The sequence below is a fragment of the Embiotoca jacksoni genome, unplaced genomic scaffold (genome assembly GCF_022577435.1).
Source record: "Embiotoca jacksoni isolate LCO1_2020_lvr unplaced genomic scaffold, fEmbJac1.0.p SCAF_9, whole genome shotgun sequence".
Taxonomy (NCBI): domain Eukaryota; kingdom Metazoa; phylum Chordata; class Actinopteri; family Embiotocidae; genus Embiotoca; species Embiotoca jacksoni.
This window is the reverse complement of record NW_027185447.1, coordinates 6,407,099-6,421,115: the sequence shown is the minus strand read 5'-3', so window position 1 is coordinate 6,421,115 and position 14,017 is coordinate 6,407,099. Positions and strand designations below refer to the sequence as shown.

At 41.3% G+C, this 14,017-nt stretch overlaps 1 pseudogene; it reads left to right on the top strand.

Moving 5' to 3' along the window:
* The first annotated feature begins 5,012 nt into the window (after positions 1-5,012).
* Positions 5,013-12,973, top strand: LOC138192866 (kelch-like protein 10; annotated as a pseudogene).
* Positions 12,974-14,017: the final 1,044 nt, after the last annotated feature.

Here is a 14,017-nt window from a genome sequence, read left to right as displayed (position 1 = left end):
TGGTGGAGTCGCGAGTGGGCGTGGCCAAATGGCTCGAGAGCGCCACCTAGAGATGCCCCGGCGGCCACATTTACCTAAATTCATGAAATCCGGTGGACATGTGTATCACACCTCGACGCACAAAAAAGTTATATTGCACCATTACGTCAACTCGACAGGAAGTCCACCATTTTAAATTTAGTCGCCATTTTGAGCGATTGTTCGACGTTGTTCTTTAACGAACTTGTCCTCGGGGTTTGGTCACACCGACTTGAATATATTTCTATGAACAGTTAACATGTTTGGGATTAAATCTTATCAAAAGAATTCGTTTTCGTCGATATGTGCGGCCATGTTGAGGGCCTCGCCATGAAACTCTAAGTTTCTTTAGATCGTGTACATGGACCTACCTTCTCCAAACATCACAGGTATGATAATGGTCGAGCCCCAAAGACTCTGTGTGGTAATATTCGCTCAGAGTCATAGCGCCCCCTGGTGGACACTGGAAATGACACTTTTCATACTTTCACGTTCTCCGTCGAGCTGGTTGATCACATGAACGTAAAGTCGGGTCACAATAACCTGAACATGTAGTTGATGATATGTTGAGACATTCCTTCGACTTTGTCAATGGGCGTCGCCGTGACGCTGCGGCAAAGTTGGAGGTCTCGCCGTAACACAGGAAGTTGATGTTTAAGGTCAAAGGCTGCTTGAAACCTCACGAAACGTGTGACATACATCCGGCGTGGTGAGACGACACATCTGATGTGTTTGGCGAGTGGGCGTGGCCAAACGGCTCAAAGGAGCATGAAACCCTCTGGACTGAAGTGGTCTATCCCAGATACAGATGCTGGTCCTGTGTGTTGGCTTCTGATTTTTATGACGGTAATAAATAAAATCTTCTCTTCTTTGATCCCTGCATATCAATAATTGTACAAAATGTATAGGACAGAAGATCACACAAAATGTATTTTAAATGTATCCCTTGACCACATACGTCACTCTGTGTTGATGTAGAAACACACAGACTCATGACTGAATGTAAATGAAGAGCCTGTTTTTAACAGTTAAATAACAGTATAGTTTATAAACATGTAACGTGTATTGAGTGACAGTTTATCAATCATATAAAAACACATGCCTTAGAAAAAACTGGTTATTTTTTAGGACTGTTTTGGGGAATTTTTTTGAATGTGTTGCAGCACATTAAGTAACACTCATTCCTTTTCTGAGCTGCATATTGTCAGGACATTCAAATAAAAGATGTTTTTAAGGCCTATAACAGCTGATGCCGAGTTCAAAAGAATTTATTTTGGGAGATATGAAAATGTTTTCTCGGGGTAAAAGGACTAAGAAACACATTGTGGACAAATGTTGTGTGTGACTGACCCATTCATGATCACCCATGTAGCAGTATCTTCCTGTCTTGCATGGGTCAGTCACGTGATCAAGATAACCACATATGGATGACCGAGGTGTGATACAGACACACCAAAATCCCCCTAACCAGACCCAGAGACCAGACAAGGCAACACCAAATATTTGTTTTACTCAGACGATCCGTCCATCTGCAGGGCGACAGGAGATTCTGCAACAATATTCAAAGCCCAATTTATTCTTATTGCAGGGGCCATTGCTAACAATGATGATTATCATCATCACTTTCTTTATATCTTCACAAATCAGAATTAAAAACAGCATTAAACAAAAGACAAACATTTTAATTCACAATGAAAACAAATAAAACGGTTGATTAATGAATTGGCTTAAAATATTCAAAACAATAATAAAACCGAGAAACCTAATACAGACACATACTAGACACATATTAATGCTGGAAGAATGCACGCCTGTCATTAGGACAAAAATTGGATTCAGTGTCTTTCCCGTGGACACTTTGACGTGCGGACGTGAGCCACAGCCGCATCAATACAGGCACGAACACGCATGTAAACCTCTTCAGACCTTTCCTTCTACTATCATTAAACAACATGAGAGAGACCATCTTCTTCAGCTCATACAGTAATTCAGCAGGTTGCTTTATTTAACCTTCACCTGTGTCTGAGCAGTAGCCAGATGTGGAGGTTTGGGGGCGACACCTGGCTTCTTTCTGTTCACTGCCAGTGAGCCGTTTCTCCTCAGGCTGGGGGTCCGACAAATCGGTGGATGGGCCTTTGAACTCTGGGACACAAAGGAGGAGTCCTCCACCACCTCTCCACTGATGGCAGACAGGCAGCTGCGCTCTGAGCTGCTGAAGAGATTCAAGCAGTCCCCAGATGACTCAGAGCTGTCGACTAAAGCAGAAACATAACAAGTGTAATTGACACCAAAACTGATACAAGTTCATTTTACATTATGATGCACACATGAAAAGAAACGTGAGGACAAAATGTTCATCACCTTGATATGGTACATGTTGGTTGAAATGCTTTCTAGTTTGTTTGACACTGTGTCATCAGATGGCACCAAACAAAAACAAAAATATACCCTATTCCTTTAGGCTGATCATCATATAAACACTCAATTTGATCTGATTTCTCTGACTGAATTCAAATGTTCATTAAGTGTCTGAAGTGCTTTAAAGTCAACAGCAAACAGATCCGTAAAAAACAGTTCACAAAAACATAAAATAAACGTACTCAGAGGATGGTGGGTTTTCCACTGTTCACAGTTCCCATGAAGATGATGCTGATGAAGATGATGGTTGTCCAGTTCATTTTCCGTCCCAGCTTCGGGGGAGGAGCAGACGCCCGGATGGGTGTCCACTCCCTGTGACTGGTTCCCGGGGTAACCTGCCGGGGGCAGTGAGCCACGGCCAGACGAGGAAGACGAATGGCTGATGGTGGTGGAGGCGGTGCTGCCGGAGCCAATGGACTGTGGTCGGGATAATCTAAACCCCTGTGTGGACAACATGCCACAGGGACTGAAGACACACATACATAGATGTCATCAGTGAGAAAATAATAGGCCGAGTCAGTGAGCACTGAGGGCTGTTGCAGTTATTTCACAAACACATTTTAGTTTTGTTAAATTTAGCCACTTTGTTAGCTGGATTTTGTTTAGATAACAAAAACAACAAAATCTAGTTGCATTAATAGCTGCAGCAAATTCAATGGCAATCAAGCCAATGTTCAGCCATGACAAACGGTGGTGTACAGCCAACCACTCATCCTACTTTAACATCCCTAGAGCCACACTGCAACGTCATTTACAAACTAGTAATTCAATTAACTAGTAAAGTAAAAACTCATTATTTATCAGAGAAAATTCAAAAGTTGGTCAAAAGAAAATCTGAAGGACACTCAGTCATGTTTTTTTTTTAAATAAGTGGTTTAAATCATTTGGTTAAACTTGTCTTTGATGTTGTTATTCTGCCCTGATTAAGCCTGTTACAAAGCTGTATCAAGCCATGCTAATGGCTTAAACTATTCATTTGAAAAACATGAAATGTTATTTTTTTACTGACAAAATATATATGCCACAAAGAAGGAAAATAATACTGTAAGAAAACCCTGAATGCTCATGTGAGGTCCTGGTTTACTGGGACACACACTAGTATCTGTGGATTTGATGTGTTATGAACAGGTTTCCCACTCAAAGTCAAATGTCAAATTCCCTGACTTTTACTCATTAAAAAGTTGAATTTCCATCAACAATAATGAATGGTAAAACAGTCCGCATTTGGTTTGATCACGAAAAAAAAAGAATCCAGCTGCATTGTTTTACCAACAGCCATTTGCAACCTTTACTTACTCATTCACAGGTATTATCAGTATAAAATGTTAATTTTTTTAAACTTCTTAAACAATTAACTGATCAAAATTCTTCTTCTTAAATGGGAACATAATGAATGAATTTCCTGGTACTGTACCCGCCTGCACTGTAGGTGTGGCTCCAAAGGGCTCTCTCTAATATTTTCAACAGTATTTTCACAAACTTTACATCTGGCTTTTCTGTCTTAACATCCAAACTTTGAAGTCTTCTGCCAAAGCTCTTGAAATTTACATTTTCCTGGCATGTTTGCCTTCATCAGTAGCTACAAGAAAAAACCTTTCTTGAGTGACTGTTGATAAGCAGAAAGGGGATAAAAGCACTGAGGAAACAAGCTGCATTACAACTGTATATTATATAGACAAATACTTCATGGAAATGAGAAATGAAATTGAAATCTGCTACAAACATAATTCCATGATATTCCATGACTTGGCTCAAAAAATGATCGAATCTGCAGACTTTCCATGCCTGAAATAGACTTTATGTAACCCCCTGATATTCCACAAATTACATGAACAGTGGAAACCCTGCATAAATGACATGGGTCTGAATTTAGTTTTAAGTTAAAGTGTTGTGTGTTCAGCTGCTTACTTCTCCCAGGCAGGACTCAGCTGATGGCTCGGTCACAAATTGCAGCATCACTTGGTTGAATATCCATGAAAGGTTTGCAGCTCATTCCCATGAACACCCTCTCCTGCATCCGCAGCTCTGCAACATAAAGTATATTCACAATATGTTTTTAAACCTGTAAAGCTATCTGTAAACTGTTCTCCATGTAAGTGCTAAATAAAAACAGTATGTTGTTGTTACTCCCTCTACTGTGAGCGGCCTGATCCCACAGTATGCTCTCCAGGTCAGTGATCCAGGCTGTCTTCACCTCCACGCTGGAGGCCCTGAGGGTGTAGGTGTCCTCACTTTTCCTCCTGCGGAACCAGATCTCAAAACACAGACCGCTCACAGTAGAGTTATGGGTCATCCCAATGTCGCTGGTCTGGGAGAGAAAACACAAAGAGAGACACAGAAATGACACCGACAGATATGGTCATATGTGGTTTGGTGGCAGATCAAAATATTTGGCGCTGTGAGGTGTGACTACAACCTTTTAAACAGAATATACTAAATACATTCAAGTTAAATAAGGGTGATTATTAAGACTCCGGCAGGGAAGACGGACATAGGGCAGGCAGTTAATGTTATTTACCTACTGTGATTCAGGTATGTGTTATCTGTCATTTCAATATCTTGCATCACAGTCCCGGATGGCGTCCATGGTAAGCAAATCGTTGCCATGACGCATCTGAAATCGAGTCAAGTCTGCAGCAGCCTGGATCTCAGCCCTCTCTCTCTCCCGCTCACTGCTCGACAGATCAGGCACATAAGCAGCCGGGCCACACACTTTGTGCGCACATGCTCGAGGTGAACAGCGTATCCTGGATCACATCCTTTGGCCTGTATGAGCCGGCCAAAGCCAACATGTCCTGCAGTCGGAGGCTGTACTTGCTGATCCTCTGGATAGGCCTCAGCAGGTAGGAGGAGAGGTCCATCAGGTCGCCCAGCTCCTGCTGCTTCCTCTGTGAGGGAAAACAAAGTGGGGCTGTAAAGATGAAAAGGAAAAGTGTGGCACTCCCAGTCGGAGGACTGTGATGACTACTGCAGCTATTAGAGCGGAACACGTATCCAGTCCAACAAACAGATTCATTGAAGATGGTTCAAAGGGGAAATATTGGGACCTGGTAAAACTTATTGAACCTTAAAGACAAGTGAAGAAAGAAAAGTGTGAACTCTCAAGATCCTGCTCAACACAGAGTAAATTACCAAGTGTCTATTATGGAAGTATGAATGAGTCAACAAGGCTCTCCACACAGACTTTGTCTGGAAAATCTCGCTCAGTACACTCCATGGTGTCATATATTGTACCTCCCTTGTACAGCAGTGTCAGTGCAGGCAGGTACAAAATGTAAACTGTGGGGATGTGAAACAGTTTGAAAAAAAAAAAAGCCGTTACTCATGTCGGGTTCAGAATACATTCAAGTAATGAATAGCAGATCAAGAGGAGACACGATTGTCAGATAAATATGCACAGATGAGATGGTTGTTCTTTTCTTGCGTTGTCGAATTTACTTTCAGGGAGGTGCTTTGATGACTAGAACTGATTGTAATTTCATCTTAAAATTACTGTATTTTTGACACTATGACAAAATTAGAATCTGTAATGAATATTAAACTTTTGCAGTGTAATGACAAAATGAGAAAACATCAGGTTTGGTCAGGTTTACAGTGTAATTAATAATTTTCAGTTGAGAGAAAGACGAGACAAATTATAAACTGACCTTAAAAGATGTCATGGCGTCGGTGCAGGATCAGGGCGTCTGACTGAGGTTTGTTCTTGCTGTACAAAGCGTATAGGCCAAAACTCTCACTCTGCAGAAAGAGCCACACATTAAAACACAAGGAACAATATGTAATCTTGAAGAGAGTTGAAAATATTATATACAAAAAAAAATGATGTACTGCAGGACAAGTATATTGATTGCAGTCATACAGTTATTCCTCACATGTCTGAGAAAGCAGCGGGCCACCATGGCAGGCTCCCACTGGCAGGCCTCCAGCTCTGGCAGAAAGTAGTGGCTGTGGAAGTCGTAAAGCTTCTCCAGGTTGCCGAAGATGACCCCTCGCTTCCCCCTGAGGTCCTGGGGGATGTCGTGTCTGTCCATCAGGGGGAGGTAGTGGGTCAGGATGTAGCCCAGAGAGTGGACTTACTCCCTCTCTGTGAAGACCAGCTCCTCCATGACAAGCTGCAACCTCCTGGTGACACAAACAAAACAAAGAGGTTAACTTCAAACACACACCTACAGAGTGATACTCAGCATACATCCTGTGTTATATTTGATTTTTAATCATTTATGTAGATCTGTGTAAGATCTTTGTCCTTTAGAACAAGCGTGTGGTGAAAGAATATTTTCATATAACTTAGGACAGTTTTTGACAAAATAAAAACATTTTTCGCATCTGTTGTTCATAAATACACCTGGTCTCTGATATTTACTCATCTTATACATCGTTATCATTAATTTTCTTTCAAATTTAAGCAGATAAGAAAGAGATACACTGATTTTACTCTTTCTGCATGCATTGTCGTAAGAAACAAGCCAAGCATGGACAGATTAGAACAGGCCCCTGGGGTAAGGAAAATAAAAAGCTCTCTATTCTACAGTATGACATAACTCTTCTGCTGTCCAACATACAGTATTTAAATGCCCCTCATAAGTTTACTCGAGGCTTTCTCTAATATCGTTTGCTGTCTCCAAGATATCCCTACTTTTGACTGATCCCATCAACCTCCTGGTGAGATATATAGATGACATTGGTGGCAGGCCTGAGGGTCTGTTCTCGTAAGCTTGTACGCTAATTAAAAAAATAAAATAAATTTAAAAAAAAAACAGGCAAAGGGAAGAGACAATACCTGTAGCTCTTCATTGTCAGCTTAGAGACAGAAAAGAATGCACGAGATCTCATTAAATCTCAGAGGATTAGTGAAAATGAGAGGAATATCATAGAGTATTATTTTTATCACCACATACAGTAAACTTACAGGGCATTGCTGGCACTCTCCTGTGGACTCGCCAAACTAAACGCCCCCTCATATCTCCCTCTGGGCAGGCTGGAGTGTTTGCAGCATAGAGGCTCACTACCCCCTGCAGGCCCTCGGTCGCTCATACAGGAGTTCTCTGAGCAGAAGCTCCCGTGGCGGGAGATCTGAAACTTCTGAGCCTCCTGGAGGATGCGACATGACGGCTGACCGTGATGGGAACAAGATGACGGGGATCGAACGCGCTGGTCAGGTGGGGTGGATGATCCGGCCGCTGACGCTCCAGTTGTGCACGAGTCCTGGCTCGCTGACCTCGCTCTAATACCTCGTCCCCATGGAAACCACTGACAGCCGACAGTGTGGGACTGAGACAGAGCGGCGGCATCTCTCTCACTCCTCGCTCTGCTCATCTGCCTTCTCCTTGTTTCTCTTTCTGTTCTCCTTGATGACCTGTTCAAAAATGAAACAAAAACAACAGTACAGAGTCAAAACCCAGTGTGTGTTCCTGCAGTGGAAAGGAAGGAGATCAAGCCAGCTTTTAGAGTCCTTAACATCTTCAACCCTACTGACTCACTGCTGGATCAATCAATACAAACTTTGGTCAGACCAATTGAACTTTTTTTTTAAATTCAAGTGAAGAGCCAAATGTTTCCAAAGAACCAAATATATCAGTCTAAAATAAAATGATACACTGGACATTTTCAATACGACAAGATTTCCATCTGATGGAGTTTATATTTCCTCTTGTGGTTGTAAAAAAAAGGTTTTTACACGCTGCCTGACACGATGGTTAAAACTTTTTATTTTCTCATAAGAGATAAATAATATTGTCAGGAGAGTGAAAATCGACCAGTCAGATTTGTTTCTTGTCAACTCAAGCTGAAGTAATGACTGAATACTGTTTTGGGAATAGTACCTACAATATGTTACAGGGCCTGGCTCGATCTGTAAGAATATACGATCAAGGGGACTATCACTAATATTAAGAAATGCAAAAATAAAATTGCAAAATCACCAAATATCAGATCATCTTCAAAAGTCTGAGTGCTACTTTCTAATAGCAATGTCTAAGAACTGAGAATTTAACCACTGAGGTTAAATACTAATTAAGTGGGATGAACAGATCAAAAAAAGAAGTTGTATTACTTGTGAGGTGACTGTGGAGCAGCCTTTGACCCCTGACTAGTTCCAGCCTCACTGTAATCCTCAGGTTTGACGATGATGTTACAGCAGGCTACAGTTGTTGAATTAGGGCTGCTGCTGCTGCCTTGAAGGGGCCTTCTTTTTCCTAAATCCACCACTCCAGACACGATTCCCTCCCACTGCGGGTGCCGAGGTCCAGGGGTTGATTGTACCACCAAACTCTGGCTCCCAGGAGATGCTGTCTGGCCGTTAGTCTGCTGGTTGGCGATAAACCTCGTCCACCTGCTGCATCCTCAACTTTGAGAAGATTGCTGCCACCTCAGAAGAGTTCCTGTCGCTCTCTGCACAGAAACTTGTTCAAATCATTGAGAGTGACCAACTCAATGTGAAGCAGGAGAAGACGGTGTATGAGGCCATCCTTCGCTGGATCGACTTCGCACCTGAGGATCGTAGAAAGTACATCGCTCTGCTTTTGTTCAAAGTAAGTGAGGCGATCAACTGTTGGGATGCAATTTATTCTTGATTTGCATCTTTTAAATCTTGCTAATAGTGTTTTCATGAATACAATACCGTACAGTACAGTACAGTATTAGCTGGGCTGCAGTCACAACTCTTTCTGTAAAGTCTGCAACATTTCCAACAGGCGATTTTAAGCCAAGAAAAAATACATGAGACCAGGCCACACTCAGTCCTGTTCTAGACCACGCAAGTAAAATGTATTTTTTTTGCATTTTACGCTGATAGACAGGAAATATTATGAAGTTTAATAGGCCCGAGTCTGAGAGAGAGTTGAAAAGAATAATGAAAAAGGGCTGAAGTGCTTCAGTCCTGACTACAACATACAAACATTACAGTGCACACATCTTTCAAATATTTTCAAACTGAACTCAGAACATTCCTGCATTTTTGACTGATATTATAATTTGAGAGTAAAAAAAAAAACCCCAGATATTTAGGTCAAACTTACATCTTTTAACAAAAATATTTTTTTTAAGGACCCTTTAAATGTTTATTAAGAAATTGTGACCAAAAAGACGATTGAGATTTTCAATCTAGAAAACTGAAGAAATCAGTGCAGTCTGGTGGAGAAACTACAAAGGCCTATTTGTAACAAGTTTTTGATATCATCTGAAAGATGTTTCTGCATGTTAATTTCTTCTTTGCAGGCCGACGACACAACGGCCAGTACTTCTACAACTCAGTCCCTCCAGGAAATCACAATCTTGCAATTGCAATAATTAATGCAAATTCAAGCAATCTCTGCTGTATTTGCAGGAGCTTACAGTTTTGCAAAATTCCCACAATTTTTGGGCAAAAAATGTCCTCAACAGAAGCTCTGCTGAAAGGATTACGGCATAAAGTAGCTTTTCCAAACAAAAATAACTCCTCAAATACAGTCAATGAGGCTCTGCTCCCCCTCCTCTCACCAGCAAAACAAACTCCGTGCAAGCCAAGTAATCCTGACCACCCTCTCCACCACCTGCTGCAGGGTCAGCGGAGCACATTCTCCAATAGATTCCTCTAGCTCCGCTGTCACAAGGACAGATACAGGAGATCATTCCTGCCCACTGCAATAAGACTGTACAATAACTCACCTCTGGCAAAATCCATCACACAACAATAACACTGTTGTCTGTTTCTTGTTTGTTTAAATAAAATAAAATAAAAATAAAATATATATATATATATAATGTACTGTATATACTGTGCATTTTTATATTTCATATTTTTTACTGTTATTTTATTGCTTTCCTGTATCTATAAATGCTGCTGTAGTGAAAATTTTTTCCCTTTGGGGATTAATAAAGTAACTACTTACCTACCTGCTCCCCCTCCTCTCACCAGCAAAACAAACTCCATGCTAGCCAAGTGGAAAAAACAGAACAACTAGAAGTGGCGGGACTTGTGGGAAATGTGGTCTTCGTCTTATCACTGGAATGATGAATCCTGTATGTGTAAAAAGTTTACGTTTTACACAACTTGAAGTTTTTACACACTTAAAGTTGGAAGAGACAGCACTTTGTTTTTGTGAATAGAGTAGTCAGATAGAGCCTTTATTTACTATATTAGTCACAGATTGCTTGCTTTTCTGAACTTTTGGTAACTTTGAGTCATATGGATTTCTAAGTTCAAAAAATATTATTATCAAAGGAAGTGATCACATATTATTCTTTTTGTGGCTATTAAAAAAAGTATTTTTTTTTTTCTCAAATGGCAAAATTTTGAAGTCCCACATTTTTACTGCAAAAAAGACCCACAAATTACATTGCAATTTATGAGAAAATACGCTGTAAAATCAAGCATTTTAGAATTCTGCTGAATCCTGGAGGGACTGTCTACTACTAATGCCAATATGATATTTGTAATGAGCTGAAACCTGCTGGTAACACCAGTCGAGTCTGAGTATTGCTCAAGCTACATTTTAGAAAATGTAATTCCAACGTATGTCCTCGTGTCTCTGTGCAGGTCAGGCTGGCTTTGATGGTCCCAGAATACGTAATAGACAACGTGACCCACAACGAAGTGGTGAAGGCGTGTGCAGAGTGTCAAATGATTCTCGTCAAGACCTTGGAGGCCATGAATGACCTGAGAAAAAATTGGTTTTCCGAGTCCATAATCTGCAACTTTTTGACCCGCCCACGCCTGCCCACTGCCATCCTGTCTGCTGTTGGAGGCTGGAGTGAGGGCAGCCCCACCAATACCATCGAGGCTTATGATGTCCGTGCTGACCGCTGGGTCAATGTCATCAACACTGATAAAACTCCTCGGGCCTATCAAGGTGTTGCTTTCCTCAACGGATCAGTTTATTGTGTCGGTGGCTTTGACGGTGTTGTGCAGTTCAGCACTATGCACAGGTTTGACCTGGACGCACACACCTGGCAGGAGGTGGCATCAATGCATTCAAGACGCTGCTATGTCAGTGTAACTGTGATGGATGGGCACATATATGCCATAGGAGGCTATGATGGACATAATCAACTTGCAACGGCCGAGCGCTATCAGCCTACGACCGACCAGTGGACTTTAATTGCGTCCATGCAAGACCAGAGGAGTGAAGCCAGCTGCACAACCCTCCATGGCAAGGTGTGTGGGGCTTTCCCCAAAGAAAAATATGAACTGAATAAACCTAAACAGACTATCATCACCGTGAAACATTTCGGCTTCGAAAGCAAAAAATAGTTTTCTTAAGCCCAACCTAGAATTAACGCCTGCAACCAGTCAAGTTGCAGTGAACATCCATGTCCATCTAGACTGATTTAATATATTAAATGAAGAAGCGGAAACAGAAATGCAAAGCACCGTCATGCATTCAGTATTCAGCAACACATTGTGAAGCATTGCCTTTTTAAAGTGCTCGTGTTTTCACCAAAACGTGTGACTTCTAGAAAATACAAATATCTGTGATTATCAGATATTAAGCGTTAAATATGTGTCTTTGATGAAAGTAATACAAAATGACTTACATCCTCTCTCCTTCATTCCCTCCAGGTGTACATTTGTGGTGGCTTCAATGGAAGTGAATGTCTGTCAACGGCTGAATGTTACAACCCAGAGACCAACCAGTGGACACTGATCGCCGACATGGACAGCAGGCGCAGTGGAATTGGAGTCATCGCCTACGCAGACCGAGTCTTTGCAGTAAGCACATGAAGCTCTGCTGAAACTGAACTAACACAGAAACACTGTGAGACACAGAGGCATGAAAAGGAAGTCTGAACAGAGGTTTCAAAGCTTTTCCATTGAAGTCAGTAACATACTAGTTAGTAAATAACATTCATATTTTAGTTGACAGATCAAAAATTGATGACCAACGACTTTAATAACTGAGTAATCTTTTAAGCAAACATTACTAAAATTATTAATTTCCAGCTGCTCAGATGGGAAGTTTGGCTTCTTTTCTTTGTTTTTTTATTACAGTAAACTGAACATCTTTGAAGTGTTGATCAGATCAATCAAGAAATCTGTATTTGTCCACTTGTGCTTTGGGGAAATTGTAATGGGAATACTCATTTCTAATATTTGCAGGAAATGTCATTAGTCAACAGTTTTCTTTTACTTTTTAACTTAAGACACTAAAAAAAAAATCCCCCCAGAAAAATCTAAAAGAGCAGCATCATCTCCATGATGAACTTTTTCTCATGTAGGTCGGTGGCTTCGATGGAACCGCCCGTCTGCACACTGCTGAGGCCTACAACCCTCAAACCAACACCTGGAACGCTGTGCCCTCCATGCTGCACCACCACAGCAACTTCGGCATCGCACTAATCGATGACTGCCTGTTTGTTGCCGGGGGCTTCAACGGCATCACCACCACCCTTGAAGTCGAGTGCTACGACGCCGAAACCTCCGAGTGGTCTGGTCCCCGTAACATGGAGATCTCTCGCAGTGCGCTGAGCTGCTGCAGTTTACGGACTAAACAACATGGCTGACTACGCTGCCCCTCGTTACTCCCAGCAATTCTCCGGTGAGGAGGATGAAGTGGAGTGATGAAGATATAGTTGACTATTTTCAGCTTGACATCTTGTCAGGTTTGTTATAAAATCGTGTTCAAGAACCCACGACCTTTGACCTCCTTATCGAAGATGAAAGAAGAACCTGAAGAATCATAATGTCACAACAAGAGATGACGTACAGACCAGCAGAAAAAGTGACACTTTATAATATTTGACAAAATCACAAATCTCCATGACGGTGTGTTTTAAGTGTGTTTTATGCAACACAAACATAAAGACATGAAGTCGTCTAATCCACTAAACTCAATAATAAGGTCAGCACTAAACAAAGAATTATGTAAGCAATAGATTATGAAACTGGGCATCGTGTGGCCTCGGGATCAAAGATATTGACCACAAAAATCGAGTCTCAACAGGAACCTTCATGTCACGTCACCACATCCCATCTCTCCCCCCTCTTTTCCTGTCTGTTGTCTGCACACTACCTACCAAATACAAGTGAACCTAAAAATACTAATAAATGACAAACAAAGTGATAAACAAGGAACTTTGACTTAACTACAATGATGAAGTGGAAGAGGAAACCCACTGACTTCAACTGCAGATACTGTCAGCCAGTAAAGCAACGCCCTGATGAACTCCTGACGTCAGACAACTCTTCAGAGAAAAGAGACTTGGAGGACTGAAGTAAAGCTTCACTGTCTCTCTCTCTCTCTCTCTTCGTCTGACTATTGTGATGCTGTAGTCATTTTCAATTTGAGCTCAAGGTTAGTGCCTATGCACTGGAACATTTCAACTGAATGAAGATCCAGCAACCGACCAAGTAATGGGTCTAAAAGAGAAACTGGAGGGTTATTGAAAGGTAAAAGCAAAGATTTCTATTGAAAACTTGTGTGCAGGTTATTTCAATCGGTCAGTACATGCAAGAAAATCATGAAACATCTTGCATCTGAAGGAATTGTGGATTAAATGTGGTCATTAATATCATCAAACTGATGTCAGAGACGGGTGAAGAAATTATACAAAATGCCTACAAAGATTTGTTTCTACTGAAGTAAGGCATTGTTTAAAAGAGGAT